The sequence below is a fragment of the Micropterus salmoides genome, unplaced genomic scaffold, assembly GCF_014851395.1.
Source record: "Micropterus salmoides isolate LMB-PRFRI ecotype aquatic unplaced genomic scaffold, ASM1485139v1 Ms_hic_scaffold_3861, whole genome shotgun sequence".
Lineage (NCBI taxonomy): Eukaryota > Metazoa > Chordata > Actinopteri > Centrarchiformes > Centrarchidae > Micropterus > Micropterus salmoides.
Window position 1 is genome coordinate 24,626 of NW_024043219.1, and position 15,450 is coordinate 40,075.

Consider the following 15,450-nt stretch of genomic DNA (forward strand, 5'->3'; position numbering starts at 1 on the left):
CTCAAACATGTTTCCTCCTCTGGTCCGCTTCTCCTGGAAAAGACGAAAGGAGAACAGTCTGACGGAGGAGCAGGCACCTGCTGAGGAGGTGCAGCTGGAGCTCAGAGAGTCGGGACGCACCGCCGCCATCAGAGTGATTGATCGGGACGCTCTCTACACGTATAAATACCGCTGCTACGTCCAGCACGAGGGGGGGGTAGTGAGGCCCAAACAGAACAAGGTAATGAAGGCTTGGTGACTGTGTTCAGCAGAGAATCAGCTTCATGTGGAGACTCTGACAAAGAGAGCAGAGGAGCAGAGGACTGACATTTCTTTCTCCTTTTCTGTTTCAGCGATCTGTTTTTTGAACCAGGTGAAACTGCTCTGTGTGCTGTACACAGTGCTGATAGTGAAGAGTCTGGTGTACTGCTGTGGACTCTCTCTGCTGAGGATCCTCAGAACAAGGGACCGTCCACCAGCTGCACACATGCTGACTGACTGTTTTCTGCTCACTTTTTTTCATCTCACTGATCACTTTGATCAGAAGTCAGAAATGTAAGTTACGATGTGCACAGGTTAGATACAGTCATCCTTAAAATATAAAAACATATATACACATATATTTGCTGTTACTGAGTGTAAATTCTTTGGTGTTAATTTGACACTCTAGTTTATTTCCAAACTATTATTATTATTATTATTTGACTTTTAATTTTGACTTGTATAATATCAGAAACTTAAGCTGAATCATTAGCTGTCTGCTAGGTATTTTATTGTTTACGCTATCTTTCTGTTCTTGTGTCTCTTTTTAATACATTATGCAGAGTGTGGCAGGTTTGTCAAATTCTTTCAGTGTAACTTTCTTAATAAACTGAATATTTGACTCTGGTTGTTAGTAGCTCTTAATATACTTTCACAGTGCGCATAGTACAAATGTAAGGAAGATATGAATATAAGCACACAGCGAAACAAGGACAACAAAGCTAAACAAGGATGAGCAAACATAAACATGTGTATAAGGCTGTTCTATACAAGTCAGCAGGTCTGGGTGTGCCACCAGGTTCAGTGCTGACTCCCTTTTATAATTGTGTCAGTGTGAATGTAAAACTCTACGCTGATGACACTGTTGTTCACACACATAAACAAACAGCAGAGCTGTTGTTAAACTACAACTGCTATAAAATGATCCCACAGTTGGGCTGAAGTCTGAATGCTGGCAACATGATGGCTGTGTTTATTTCTTCTAAACCAATAAAATGCTGCTTAAGTTTTTATTTTGCCTGCTGCTGTGTTGAAACGTTGTTTAGTTATTATTTCCATATGAACACTATGCTGACTGATTGCCTGTTAGAATCAGTGTGAGGTAATAAAGTGGGATTAGAGCAGACTGCAGGTGGTTGAACATGAGCTGTTACTCTCACAGATTAATAACACAGATCAAAGCTGAGACAGTGAGTACTGAGCGCTGAAATCAAACTGAACTTCCTGGAATGATTATTTAACATGAGTTGAAGGTTGTAACTGTCATTGTGTTATTTATGTGAAAAAGTGCAGCTAGCGGTGAGGAGGCTGCAGAGCAGAAACCCACACAGCCCGTCTACTGCAGGGAAGGAAGTGATGTTTGGCTGTCAACAGTTTTTTTATGAGTCCTAATAACCACTGAGAGCAGATTCATCTCTGCAGCTGTACACACTCATCAACTTTTTCTTGTTATCTGGAAGCCTTTTTTTCCACTGAGCCCTCCACCCACACGGAGTTGAACTGAGCCCAGAGACCAACAATGACGACCCACCTGGAGGTCACGTCCATGGACTTTATTTATGGAGATTTTAGCCATCAAAGGTGAACTTTACAGTTTACACTTGGTGTTGATGAGAGCCAACAAGTCCTCATACAAACATGACTAGAGGCTACTTTGTCAGAGCCAGAAACAGAAACACATTTCATCACAATCCATCTAACCTTTGTTGAGGTATTTCAGGAAGGGCTTGGTAACAGGAGCTGAAGCAGCAGCAGCAGAAGCAGCAGTAGTAAAAGGCCTCATAAGTAAAGCAGTGTGTTGTTGTAGCCACTAGAGAGCAGCAGTACTCCCAAATACACTACATACTAATTATATTATGCTGTATACTAACTATCTTATACTACATATTACTTCTATCATACTACATACTCATTCTATTAGACTACATTCTAATTATATTATACTACATACTTATTCTGTTATACCACATACTAATTATAATATATGCTAATTATCTTTTACGACATTTTAGTTATATTATACTACATACCAATTCTGTTATACTACATATATTATATTGTACTACAAACTAGTTATATTATCCACATACTAATCTTTTACTGCATATTACTATATTACTAAGATCTATTTTAGTACTTACTTCTTCCATTACACTAATTATACTTACCATATTATACTACATACTATTTCTATAATACTATATACTACTTCTATCTTACTACATATTAATTCTATTTTGCTACGTGCTAATTATATTACATGCTAATTACATTACACTACATACTACTTTAATTATCCTACTTACTACTTGTCTTACACTACATACCAATTCTGCTGCTACAAAGTTCCTGCTCGACACCCATTTTTACAATTATTATTGATAGGTCTATTATTATTATTATTATTATTATTATTATTATTATTAAGTTTATTAACATTACTATAATTAACAGTACCATTATTTATTTTCAGTCTGTACCACTACTACCTTTACTGTCTTTACTGTATTTCTGTGTGGATATTGTGTTGGCTGCTAATTAATACTAATTCTATTATACTAATTTTTATTTCTATTACACTATATGATAGTTCTATTGTATTTCATAATAATTATTTTATGCTACAAAATATTTATATGTATTTTCAATTGAATTTAGTATTTCTTCTTATACTCATGCAGTATATTCATGTCATGGAGTATTACGTACTGTAGAATTACCTCTTGTATTAGGTTGTAGTAGCTGTAAGTAAGCCATTACACTGTGGTATTTTTACTTGAAATAGAGAATACATTGTAGCATTTCTTCATTTACTTAATATATTACACAGCAGTAAGATTTCGAATGTGGTACTTTTACTTATAATGAAGTATTACAATGTAGTTTACTACTTTTACTCTAGTGCAACACAAAAACCCTGGCCCACAGCAAAACTCACGCAGCTTCGTCAGACCAAAGAGGAGACCTTCAGAAGTGGGAATAAGGTCCTGTAAATCCAGGCCAGGAACACTCTGACTAAAGAGCCAAGCCGGAAAGCTAGAAAACAGCTTCACGGCCAGCGACCCTGTGTCAGTGTGGAGAGGCCTGCAGGAGACCATCCCCCAACACTGCTGGTACTCAACAAGTGGCAGACAAGCTGAATGGATTTTACTGTAGGTTTGAAAAGCCCAGTCACACCTCTCCCCCGCCCCAACATCATCTTCAAACAGTCACCTTCCCCCACTGCCACGCTCTCACCCCCCCCCTCTGACCCCTCACCTGCACTCATGATCTGTGAAGAGGATGTGAGCCACCTCTTTCAAAGGCAGAAGATCAGGAAGGCTCCTGGCCCTGGCGGTGTTTCACCATCTTGCCTGAATATCTGTGCAGACCAGCTGACCCCCATCTTCACACAGATCTTCAATAGATCCCAGGAGCTGTGTGAAGTTCCCTCCTGCTTCAAACGCTCCACAATCATCCCAGTCCGCAAAAAACCCTCTATCTCTGGATTAAATGAGTACAGTGAAAGACTAGTGTTGGCCCACCTGAAGGACATTACAGGCCCCTTGCTGGATCCCCTGCAGTTTGCCTACAGGGCTAACATGTCAGTGGATGAAGCATTCAACTTGGGACTGCATTACATCCTGCAACACCTCGACTCTCCAGGGACATATGCAAGGATCCTGTTTGTGGACTTCAGTTCGGCGTTCAACACCATCATCCCGGACATCCTCAGCACCAAACTCACCCAGCTCACTGTGCCAGCCTCCACCTGCCAGTGGATCACAGACTTCCTGACTGACATGAGTCAGCAGGTGAGGCTGGGAAACATCACATCCAGCCTCCGGACTATCAGCACTGGCGCCCCCCAGGGGTGTGTGCCCTCCCCACTGCTCTTCTCCCTCTACACCAACGACTGCACCTCAGGAGACCCATCTGTCAAACTCTTGAAATTCGCTGACGACACAACGGTCATCGGCCTACAGACGGGAGGTTGATCAGCTGGCTCTCTGGTGCGGTCAGAACAACCTGGAGCTTAACACGCTCAAAACTAAGGAGATGATCGTGGACTTCAGGAGGAGCCCCCCCATTCTGCCCCCATCACCATACTCAACAGCCCTGTGTCTGCTGTGGAATCCTTTAGGTTTCTGAGATCCACTACATACCAGGACCTGAAGTGGGAGCCCAACACTGACACCATCATCAAGAAGGCCCAGCAGAGGATGTACTTCCAGCACCAGCTCAGGAGGCTCAACCTGCCTAAGGAGCTGCTGATCCACTTCTACACAACCATCATCCAGTCTGGTTTGGATCTGCCACCAAAAAGGACAGGAGCAGACTACAACGGACAGTCAGGACTGCAGAAAAGATCATCGGTGCCAACCTGCCCTTCATTCAGGACTTATACATTTCCAGAGTCAGGAAATGGGCAGGAAACATTACTGCAGATCCATCTCACCGCGGACACAACCTGTTCCAATTTCTCACCTCTGGTAGGCGCTATAGAGCACTTTACTACCAAACCAACAGACTCAGGAACAGTTTCTTCCCACAAGCCATCACTCTAATGAACAGCTGACTCTGACTCACAGTGTGAGGAACGATTCCTGTACAACCACCTACCTCAACATCATAACACTTGCACAAAATACTTACTTATTTATGTCAGCATCTTTGCACTAATCTCCATCACACTGTGTACATGTATGCATGTAAGTGTACCTGCATATCACATCCACCTACGACATGTACATAATAATGATATTAATAATTTTACTCTTGCATCCTTTGCACTGTGTTCACTGCACATATTTGTCAATATCTCTCTATTATTTTTGTTTCAGTTTATAGTGTGTATATTTGTGTTCTCCATACTGTAGCCTGTGTCTGACTTTATTATTGTGTTATTGTATTATCATTGTATGAGTAGGCACATCGTGAGCAAAGTACAATCCAAAGTCAAATTCCTCAAATGTGTACACACACCTGGCGAATAAAACGGATTCTGATTCTGATTCTGATCCAGAGTAACTATATTTTTAGATAATGCGTCTCGGACGTGTTTGGGCCCCAGTACAATAACTTCAGTTTTATCTGAATTTAACATTATGAACTGTTAGAAGAATCTTTACCAAAGAACGACAGAGTCACTGGAGTCACAATCAGTGATCTTTTATTTGCAAGGAGTCAATACATGCACTACAATGAATACAGAATAAACTAACGAGAAGGGCTCGACACTGTTTTTAAACATTTGGTTACACCCATTGTTTTCCATGTCAGACAAGGTAGCTGACTCTTTATCTAGGTCACATGATCACACGGATGTAGACAGGAGCTGTCATCTACATTACGCCATGTCTCCCTCCCGTAGGCGTTTCCAGCCTCTCTCTATGTTTCATAAGTTCACTGAGATTATTAAATGCTTCTTTGTTTAGACAGGCTTGCAGAAGTTTAAAATACTTACATTACATTTAGCTGACGCTTTTATCCAAAGCGACTTACAATTGCTTTATATGTCAGAGGTCGCACGCCTCTGGAGCAACGAGGGGTTAAGTGTCTTGCTCAGGGACACATTGGTGGATGGGTCACCCCATCACCACCCCACCACTTAAGCATAGCACGTTTTTCTAGCAAGAAATAAATAAGATGTTAGAAATACTTTAATCCAGGTTTTATTGATATGTTTCTTGTACATTTTGTTCTATGACTGAAAAAACATCTGTCCACTCCATTGGAAATGAAGTGCCATAGGTTTTATTACACCTTATTGTATTTATTTTAAATTATTTTATTTTGCATTTAAACAACTTTGTGTATTTATACCACTTGCTCTTAGTAAATGTTCAGTCAAGGGCAACTGGACTTGGTTGAAGATACTGGAAGACGTTTCGTCCCTCATCCAAAGGACTTCTTCAGTTCTGACTGACTGGCAGGGAAACTCAGCTATTTAACCTCAGTGGGGTCGTTGGCCCGGGTCATCGATACCGCTGGTTCGTTAGTGTTCCTTGTTGCTGTAACGACAGTCGTTACAGTCGTTAAGATTACCTGTGGCCGAGACTGAACGACCATCGTTGGTATCTTCACCTGAGGCCAATAGGTTACGTCTGTTGAGTTTCCTGGGAAGTGATGAAAGGACAGCATTGTAAGTGGGGGATAAGTGGTGGCGTAGACCCCCTCCCCTGTTCAATGACGGCTTCTCGACCCTGGTGTAGATGCTTCCTTGACACCTCTTTCAAACCATCCATCTTCTCTGTCTAAAATGTGCACCTGGTGGTCCTCAAACGAGTGTCCTCTGTCCTTCAGATGTAAGTAGACTGCAGAGTCTTGACCTGAGGAGTTGGCCCTTCTGTGTTGAGCCATGCGTTTGTGTAGTGGTTGTTTAGTCTCCCCAATATACAGGTCTGTGCATTCCTCACTGCATTGGACCGCATACACTAGATTGCTTTTCTTGTGTTTGGGTGTGCGGTCTTTGGGGTGGACCAGCATCTGTCTTAGTGTGTTCTTGGGTTTAAAAAACACAGGGATGTTGTATTTGTTGAAAATCCTCCTGAGTTTCTCTGTTACTCCAGACACGTACGGAATCACAATGTTGTTGCGTTTGACCTTCTTTTCCTCCTCCCCTGTAGTTTTGTTCTTCTTGGATCTTGTGGCTGTTTTCACAAAGGTCCATTTAGGGTATCCACAGGCTGTAAGTGCCCCCTTCAGGTGGTTCTGTTCCTTCTCTCTGGCTTGGGCGCTTGTTGGTATGTTTTCTGCTCTGTGGTGCAGTGTTCTCGTGACCCCTAGCGGAAAACATACGTTTGGGCAGCGAACTATTCAGCAGGTGACTGGGCGCCTTCATCAGAGATCAGCTGGACATCAGCTGGTCAAATCTGAGAAGTCATGATCATTATTATTCTATATCTATAAATAACTATAAACATATATTAATTCTAATCATATATTGTGATTTTCAGTCTGCTTTTTGAGATATTTTAGCCTTCTTAACTTTGTCAGTAGACTAAAAGTTATATTTAGTGATGTCTTGTTTCAGCAGGTTTTAAAAACTGGATCTTGTATTTGGTTATGTTTGTCTAATATTATTAAAACATTAAAGTGTGACAAATATGCATAAAACTAAGAAATACTACAAATACTTTTTGTACACAGATGTTGTGAATTATTTTGGAGCATTATAGCCTAAATTGTTATCATTAATTACTAGAGCAATGGTGGTCTACATCGTCATCATTTAAAGTGTTATTTTATAGTGTAAAGTTTAACTACTGAGTGTTTAACTACTGAGTGTTTAATGAGTGTGTTCAAACTCATATTTTATTCTTATACGCTGTGTGTTTATCATATATTATTCTTATTCTCTGTGAACGTGTGCTTTTTAATGTGCCTACATGAGCAGAGAAGCTGCTCAGGCCGCGCAGGCAAAACCTAGCCAACCGTAACCCACTCATTAGAAGCAAGGCACATGCAGAAAGTCACGTACGCCAGGGCTGAGATCATCGCGAACTGAAGCCAAGAATGAGATCATGACATGTTATGATTTATGGCAACTGGTACGGCTAGGTACTGCATGCAACCAAGCTCTGCGCTGCTGAAAGTTAACTTGTATGAGACAAAGCACTCTCATGGTTGGCATTGCTAAATCATGTAATTGTTCATTGAATCACGTTATACATGTATGAAATATGTTATTCCTTATCAATTCTTTTAAAAAATACGATTGTAAGTGTTTAAGTTTTAATGGTGTCAAACTATGCCTGTATAACTTTTAAAAAATACAGTGGGACTGAAGTTGAAACATATTGGTGGATTTCTAATCCAGTAATGTAAAAATATAAAGAGAGATAAATGGTAACAATAATTACATGTAATAATAGTTAAAAAGTGGAAATTGTAACATTAATGAAAGGGTTAATTTGGTAAAACAGTACAAGAAAAAGGCCACTAGATGGCAGTAGAGGATAAGAAATCCACCAAAGGGGAGGAATGGTCAGCGAACACCATAGGTGGAGTTAAGGAGTAACGCCCACCTAGAAGGAGGAGATAAGGAGGAGTTAAGATGTAACGCCCACCTAGAAGGAGGAGATAAGGAGGAGTTAAGATGTAACGCCCACCTGAAGGGAGGGACAAGGTGGAGCTTAAGGTGAATATAAGGCGATGTTCGCTGACCACCAACTCGGTTCCATCCTGAGACCTGCAGGGATGTTGCTCGGGTTTATCTGTCCTTTATTGGAATAAACTCTTTTGCACCGACTCTTGACCGTCTCCAGTGAAGTTTTTGACTACGCCGTCTTTTGACTAAAGAAGAAATCTAATAGAGTAATTTTATTGAGTTTATTACGTTGGTTAGGGTAGGACCAGGTCTTTTACTGGCCCGGCCGGTCCTTATTTCCGACCCGACAATTGGCGAGGCCAGCCAGGAGATTGAGTCCAGAGGCCGAGAGTTTCTGACCGGGACGGACAGCCTGTATCTGAGACACGTGGCCACATAGAAAAGGTAAGCAGAATACCTGTTTAACCAAAATTCTGCATTTTAACTGTGTCTGAATACGGGATTTTCCGCCCAGGTGTGAATCTTAAAGTCTCCTCAATCTTGAACCTAGAATAAATTTTGAGTGCAAAAGCAGTAAATTAAGTATAAAATATTTTACTAAAAGACGAAATTTGGATTTTAATGGTGAATTGAAACTAAATAAAGAAAGAAAGTAACGCTGGAGGGTAAGAGTCGGTGCAAATCTAAATGCAGGCAAAATGCAATAGCAGCTAAATTTGCATGTGTGTGTGTGTGAACCATGGTGCGGAATATGTCTATGTCAAAGTGTGTAATGCTAGTAGAATAGATGCGCTTTTTGTGTTTAATTGTTTGCTTTTAAGGGTAAGTAAAATAAGTGTTTTCCAGCCATCATCGTGAATACCGCTGTTTTTAAGAATCGCAGCGCTTCGACTTAATGTCGGGGAGCTTCGATCCAATCAGAACAGGACTGCATAGGCGTGGTGAGCTGATGAAGAGATAAGAATTTAAAAAGCCATTATCGTGAATACCGCTGTTTTTTTAAGAATCGCAACGCTTCGACTTAATGTCGGGGAGCTTCGATCCAATCAGAACAGGACTGCATAGGCGTAATGAGCTGATGAAGAGATAAGAATTTAAGCATTTTTGCGGATACCGCCGGATCGGAGAGTTGTAGGGTCACAGCTGAGTGCTGGGGCGCTCCACTTACTGGCTCGGGGCTGCATGGGCAAAAATAGGCTAATAAAATAGTCATCACGTGGCTACCGCGAGCTTATATCGCAGGATTTCAACTGAGTGTTGGGGCTCTTCGATGGTAGGTTCGGACTGAACGGGCGGATGTACTATAGCACGTTACCGCTAGGAGCCTAAATAGGACTGCGGCAGGATAGGAGAATAAAGTGTGCTTAAAGAAGTGTTACGTGCTCATGTTGAGGAAGTGAATTGAGTAGCGATTTATAAAGACAGATTTTGTGTTGAGGAAGTGAATCATTTCTGTCTAAGCCCTCATGTTGAGGAAGTGAATTGAGAGGCTATATTTATGTGTAAATTGGGCCTGTGTTGAGGAAGTGAATCAGGTCCACCAATTTGGAAATAAACCTAGGCGGAGTAAATTGAGTCTGTGTCGAGGAAGTGAATCAGGCTAATTAATTTGGAAATAAACCTAGGCAGTGTAAATTAAGTCTGTGTTGAGGAAGTGGATCAGACTATTCAGCTGAAAGCCTAGGTAATGTACATAAAGTCAGAAGCCGGCAGGAGATAGGAGTCAGAAGGCGCACGTGCATGTAAATATTGCTGAAAATAGTTGATAGCTGTGTGTTAAGAAAAAGTGCATATAAATGTTACCAAGGCCTAAAATAATAATACTAATAGTTTGAGTCTTGAAGCCTCATGTTTAAGACCATTAGATAAAAAGTATAAAATAATGACAGTTGAATAACTGATCTAATATTAAACTAACATAAAGCTTAAGGATAACAGATGAATAGAGTTGATATGGTGATATAAATAAGTATAAGAAGTTGATGGAAGGAGTTATAAAGTAATAAATATATGAATATATATTGATGAAATAGTGAATGTGGACTAGTATAGTGTAAAAGACGGCTTTGATGCAGTCTCAGATTGAATTGTGATAAAGCTATGTGCAAAATAAAGTTCTGAAGTGGCAGTCCACGCCCGAATAATGGAGATTGGAAGAGAAAAGAGAAAAAAGGAGTTTGCTCACGCTAACAGAGAGGCACAGAGCAGGAGCTGAGGTGCAGCTGTGTCTGTGTCTGTGTGAGTGAGTGTGAGTGTGTCCATGTGGGGGAGGACAGCAGACTGAGAGAGAGAAAAGAGAGCAGTTCAGCCCTAAACCAAAAGTTATGAGAGTTTTGTGATCTGTTGCACCTTTCTAGGATAACAACAGCACATTATAGCAAGTTACTCATTAGTTAATAATAACAGAAGTTATAAAAGTTTTTGAACCAATAACAGCTTGACAGTGAGCAGATTAGTAAAAGAATGGCAATGACTGCTGGATACAGAAAGGAAAAGTGTAGTTGAAACAGCCTACTGAAGTATTATGATAATAAAGGAAATTTAGTTCAGAATAACAGGCTGAAGACACTTTTTGGTCGAGGAGAAGGAACAAAACTAGAAAAATGATGACATCTGATAAAGTTTGCCAATTTATTGGAACATAGAGGTACAGATTGATAGGCAGCAATGTGAGGTGTTATCTATGAAGGATTTAAGTTAGAGAAGGGATTGAGAGCCATCAATTTTGTATTAGATGTGAGAAAATGAATTTGATATTTTAATAGTTGTTAGTTTCACTGAAGTTAGTTATTTTTAGTAAACACTACTTTGATGATTTTTCAGTTGAATAGCTCTTTGATATAAAAACAAAGGGGAGCTGCCTGAGTTTCTTTCAATGAATTGTTTCATTCTAGTTTCTTGGTTGTGTGGCTTTACAATTAACTGTCTTTTTCCTTTTCGAGGCATGAAGGCCGTCCAAATTCCAAAGTTTCCAGAGAGTAAGTGTTTGCTCGCAGTGAGTGTGCGATGGCTGTCCTGGGAGGCACACAGCAGGTGAAATTAAATGGTAAAGAGCAGAAAAAAGAAATATTAGCTGCAAAGGTGGTCAAAGGAGGGAGCTGTGGCAACAACATATGTGGTAACAGCAAAACTAAGTAGTTAAAGATAAAATAAAAGACGTCAGATAAGAGATAGAGAAAGCTTAGAATGAAGGGAAAATATGGAGAAACAGTTTGACCAACAGTTAGATAATATTGACATACTATATAGCCTTTAGTGAAGGAAAAGTAGTCACAGAGACAGAATAATGAAAGACCCCATCCTGTTAGATAAGGTCTAAATAGATATACCCCCAGATGAAGAAACGTATAGAGCAAGTGGAAGAAAGATATAAGTAAGTGCAGTCAAGGGCCAGTACAGGCAGAAGAAGAAGAAAAAAGAATTAGGGTCTTTAAAGGGTTGAGTTCAGATATAAAGGAGAGATGGAAAAAGAGAGGCTATATTAGATAGGGAGGAGACGAGAGCTAGATATGAATAGAAAGAATAACAACTCCCAAACAAAGTGAAAAGTTCGTCATAGCACAGATCTCAGAAAGACAAAAGATCTGCCTACAGACCAAGATACCTGCAGAGCACAACAAACCATGAGACATGACGACAGCGAGACAGAGCTACAGTGGACAAGATGGCAGCTCTGAAGTTTCATGAAGAAGGCGAGAGAGCAGCTTCAAAATGGACACAGCAGAATCTGACTGTGAGGAAGAAAGGGAGGGCCACAAACGAACAGTGATACAGGAGGCGTTCCACAGAGAGGCGTGCCAACCTGATGCATCACAGGCCCAAGCCCACCTCCACTGACGTCAGCATCTTCCCAACGCTGAGGACATAGCGAGTCAGACCACATCTACCATCTACAGTCGAATCATAAAGAGGACAACACCACCTTAAAGACTGTGAACCTAACAGCACAAAGTTTAAAAGGTCAAGAAGGCTTCACTGTGAAAATGAACTTCAGCCAAAATGCTCTCACATGTGACCGAGTGCTGACAGAGACATCACCAAGGAAGCGCTTCTGTCTCACCATGATCAACATTACAAATGGTCAGACTGTCAGAGGCCTTGAAAACTGCAACATCTACCGAAAAAGAACTGTTTGAAGACCTCACAAGAGTTTGGGAGTAGGAGTGTTGATAATTTGTAGGAGAAGAAAAAAATAGAAAGATAGGGGAAGAAAAAAGAAAATAGGGACTGATGTTAAATCCAAAAAAGACAGACAGGGAATAAGGTTAGCTCAGGATCTATAAAATAGCAAGATATGTCATTAATAATTGATTCATTAACACAAATATACTGAGTTAATAACTTTGGTGTCCTGCTCTCCTCCAGCAGCCACCTGTTACTAAATTTCAGCAAAAAGGGATCAGAACATCAGGATTCCTTGTGTTTTTAAACAGGGAATCTAGTGGGATTATTTTTATATTATAATTGTTAGATATCACTGTCTGCTCTGGATTTGTGCAGAGGAACAGCCAGCGCAGAGCTCCTCGATGTAGCAGATACAATGACAGGCAACCTTTCAGGCTTGATTTTAAAGAGGCCGAAAGGAGAAGCCTCATTGAAGCCTTATAAAGCAATTTTAGCAGCACATTGCTACTGCATGCTTAAATTTGATGATTGTGAGTATCAAATCATGACTGACCTTTGTCATGTATTCCACAGGAACAACCAAGCAACTGTAATGATAACCTGAGACACATGTGTGATGCTGAACACCTGAGTTCATTTATGTTTTCTTTCTGTTTTTGTTGAACATCTGTGTTAATCTATGTTTTCTTCCTGTTTCTGTAGGTAGTATTAGTAAACTAGTTTGAAGTATGGAAGAATTGTAGTGCACTAATGAATAATGGAGTGTTTCAAGATTTGCTATTTGTACATCCAATAGCAATGTAATTCAATACACAGATATACAGGATGTTAGAGGGGTTAAATTGCAAGCAAATATAATATCTAGGAAGCAAACTCATGTTGAAAAAATTAGACAGATAGAAACAATAGTTAAAGTCTCCAAACTACAAACAGTAGGATAAAGCTCACTTATTGGTAATAGTAAGATACAGTTGCAAGCAAGCTTAATAATCTTTCACAGCCAGTCAAAGACCAGAGGAGGCCACTCTCCTATGAGGCCTCGTGAGGCAGACGCAGCAGCAGGCAAGATCAAGCGCGACCTGCATCACCACAGAGACGACTTTGACTATCACCAGCTCCAAGTGAACCAGCAAAAGGAAGAACAAGACTGAAACTACAAACGACTGAGCACCCTCAAATTGGTACCCAGTCTGTTCCCCAAGAAACCTGAGTGCCAAAAAAGAGTTCCACAGTACCACGGACTAAACTTTCAAAATGGACATCATACATGTTTATCAGACATTTTGCACCATTCTGAAGTGTCACATGAATGATTGTTGAAACACTCTTATGTCTGGAAAGTTCACTATGCACCATGTGATTGTTTTGATGATGTGTGCCTTTCAACACATTAGGTGTTGTTATAATTGTTAGCTTGCTAAAGTATATAAGAAAAGAACAGCTCACTGCATAAGATATTATTTGTTTCACAAGTGTAAACCATTTACAAGGTATATCTCACTATATTATAGCACGTATAGGTAGTTTAATATGTTAAGCTCATTTAAAGGGAAACTCATTTAAAGGGTAATAAGGAGAGAGGAGTAATGGAAATCCTTGTCATTATAACTTGCTCAAATGTGTTAGAAACAGGAACATCCCACCACATGATTATTGATTATTTCACAACGTGTAAACACTAATTTGGGTATTTTCTTGAAGGTCTACAAGTCTGAGAAATAGGTTTCATATGCAAATACAATAGGCCGCCTATTTTCAGTGGTCACAGTGTTGGTTTATGAAGTGTGAGGCTTTACAGCCTCAGAGGAGGGAGTGTTGTGAATTATTTTGGAGCATTATAGCCTAAATTGTTATCATTAATTACTAGAGCAATGGTGGTCTACATCGTCATCATTTAAAGTGTTATTTTATAGTGTAAAGTTTAACTACTGAGTGTTTAACTACTGAGTGTTTAATGAGTGTGTTCAAACTCATATTTTATTCTTATACGCTGTGTGTTTATCATATATTATTCTTATTCTCTGTGAACGTGTGCTTTTTAATGTGCCTACATGAGCAGAGAAGCTGCTCAGGCCGCGCAGGCAAAACCTAGCCAACCGTAACCCACTCATTAGAAGCAAGGCACATGCAGAAAGTCACGTACGCCAGGGCTGAGATCATCGCGAACTGAAGCCAAGAATGAGATCATGACATGTTATGATTTATGGCAACTGGTACGGCTAGGTACTGCATGAACCAAGCTCTGCGCTGCTGAAAGTTAACTTGTATGAGACAAAGCACTCTCATGGTTGGCATTGCTAAATCATGTAATTGTTCATTGAATCACGTTATACATGTATGAAATATGTTATTCCTTATCAATTCTTTTAAAAAATACGATTGTAAGTGTTTAAGTTTTAATGGTGTCAAACTATGCCTGTATAACTTTTAAAAAATACGTGGGACTGAAGTTGAAACATATTGGTGGATTTCTAATCCAGTAATGTAAAAAATATAAAGAGAGATAAATGGTAACAATAATTACATGTAATAATAGTTAAAAAGTGGAAATTGTAACATTAATGAAAGGGTTAATTTGGTAAAACAGTACAAGAAAAAGGCCACTAGATGGCAGTAGAGGATAAGAAATCCACCAAAGGGAGGAATGGTCAGCGAACACCATAGGTGGAGTTAAGGAGTAACGCCCACCTAGAAGGAGGAGATAAGGAGTTAAGATGTAACGCCCACCTAGAAGGAGGAGATAAGGAGGAGTTAAGATGTAACGCCCACCTGAAGGGAGGGACAAGGTGGAGCTTAAGGTGAATATAAGGCGATGTTCGCTGACCACCAACTCGGTTCCATCCTGAGACCTGCAGGGATGTTGCTCGGGTTTATCTGTCCTTTATTGGAATAAACTCTTTTGCACCGACTCTTGACCGTCTCCAGTGAAGTTTTTGACTACGCCGTCTTTTGACTAAAGAAGAAATCTAATAGAGTAATTTTATTGAGTTTATTACGTTGGTTAGGGTAAGGACCAGGTCTTTTACTGGCCCGGCCGGTCCTTATTTCCGACC

At 40.2% G+C, this 15,450-nt stretch overlaps 1 long non-coding RNA gene across 1 annotated transcript; it reads left to right on the forward strand.

Annotated features, from left to right (window-relative positions):
- Positions 1-8,581: 8,581 nt before the first annotated feature.
- Positions 8,582-11,927, forward strand: LOC119885018. The gene is made up of 2 exons (XR_005441146.1): positions 8,582-8,716; positions 11,215-11,927. It is a non-coding gene; the product is annotated as an uncharacterized LOC119885018 (long non-coding RNA).
- Positions 11,928-15,450: the final 3,523 nt, after the last annotated feature.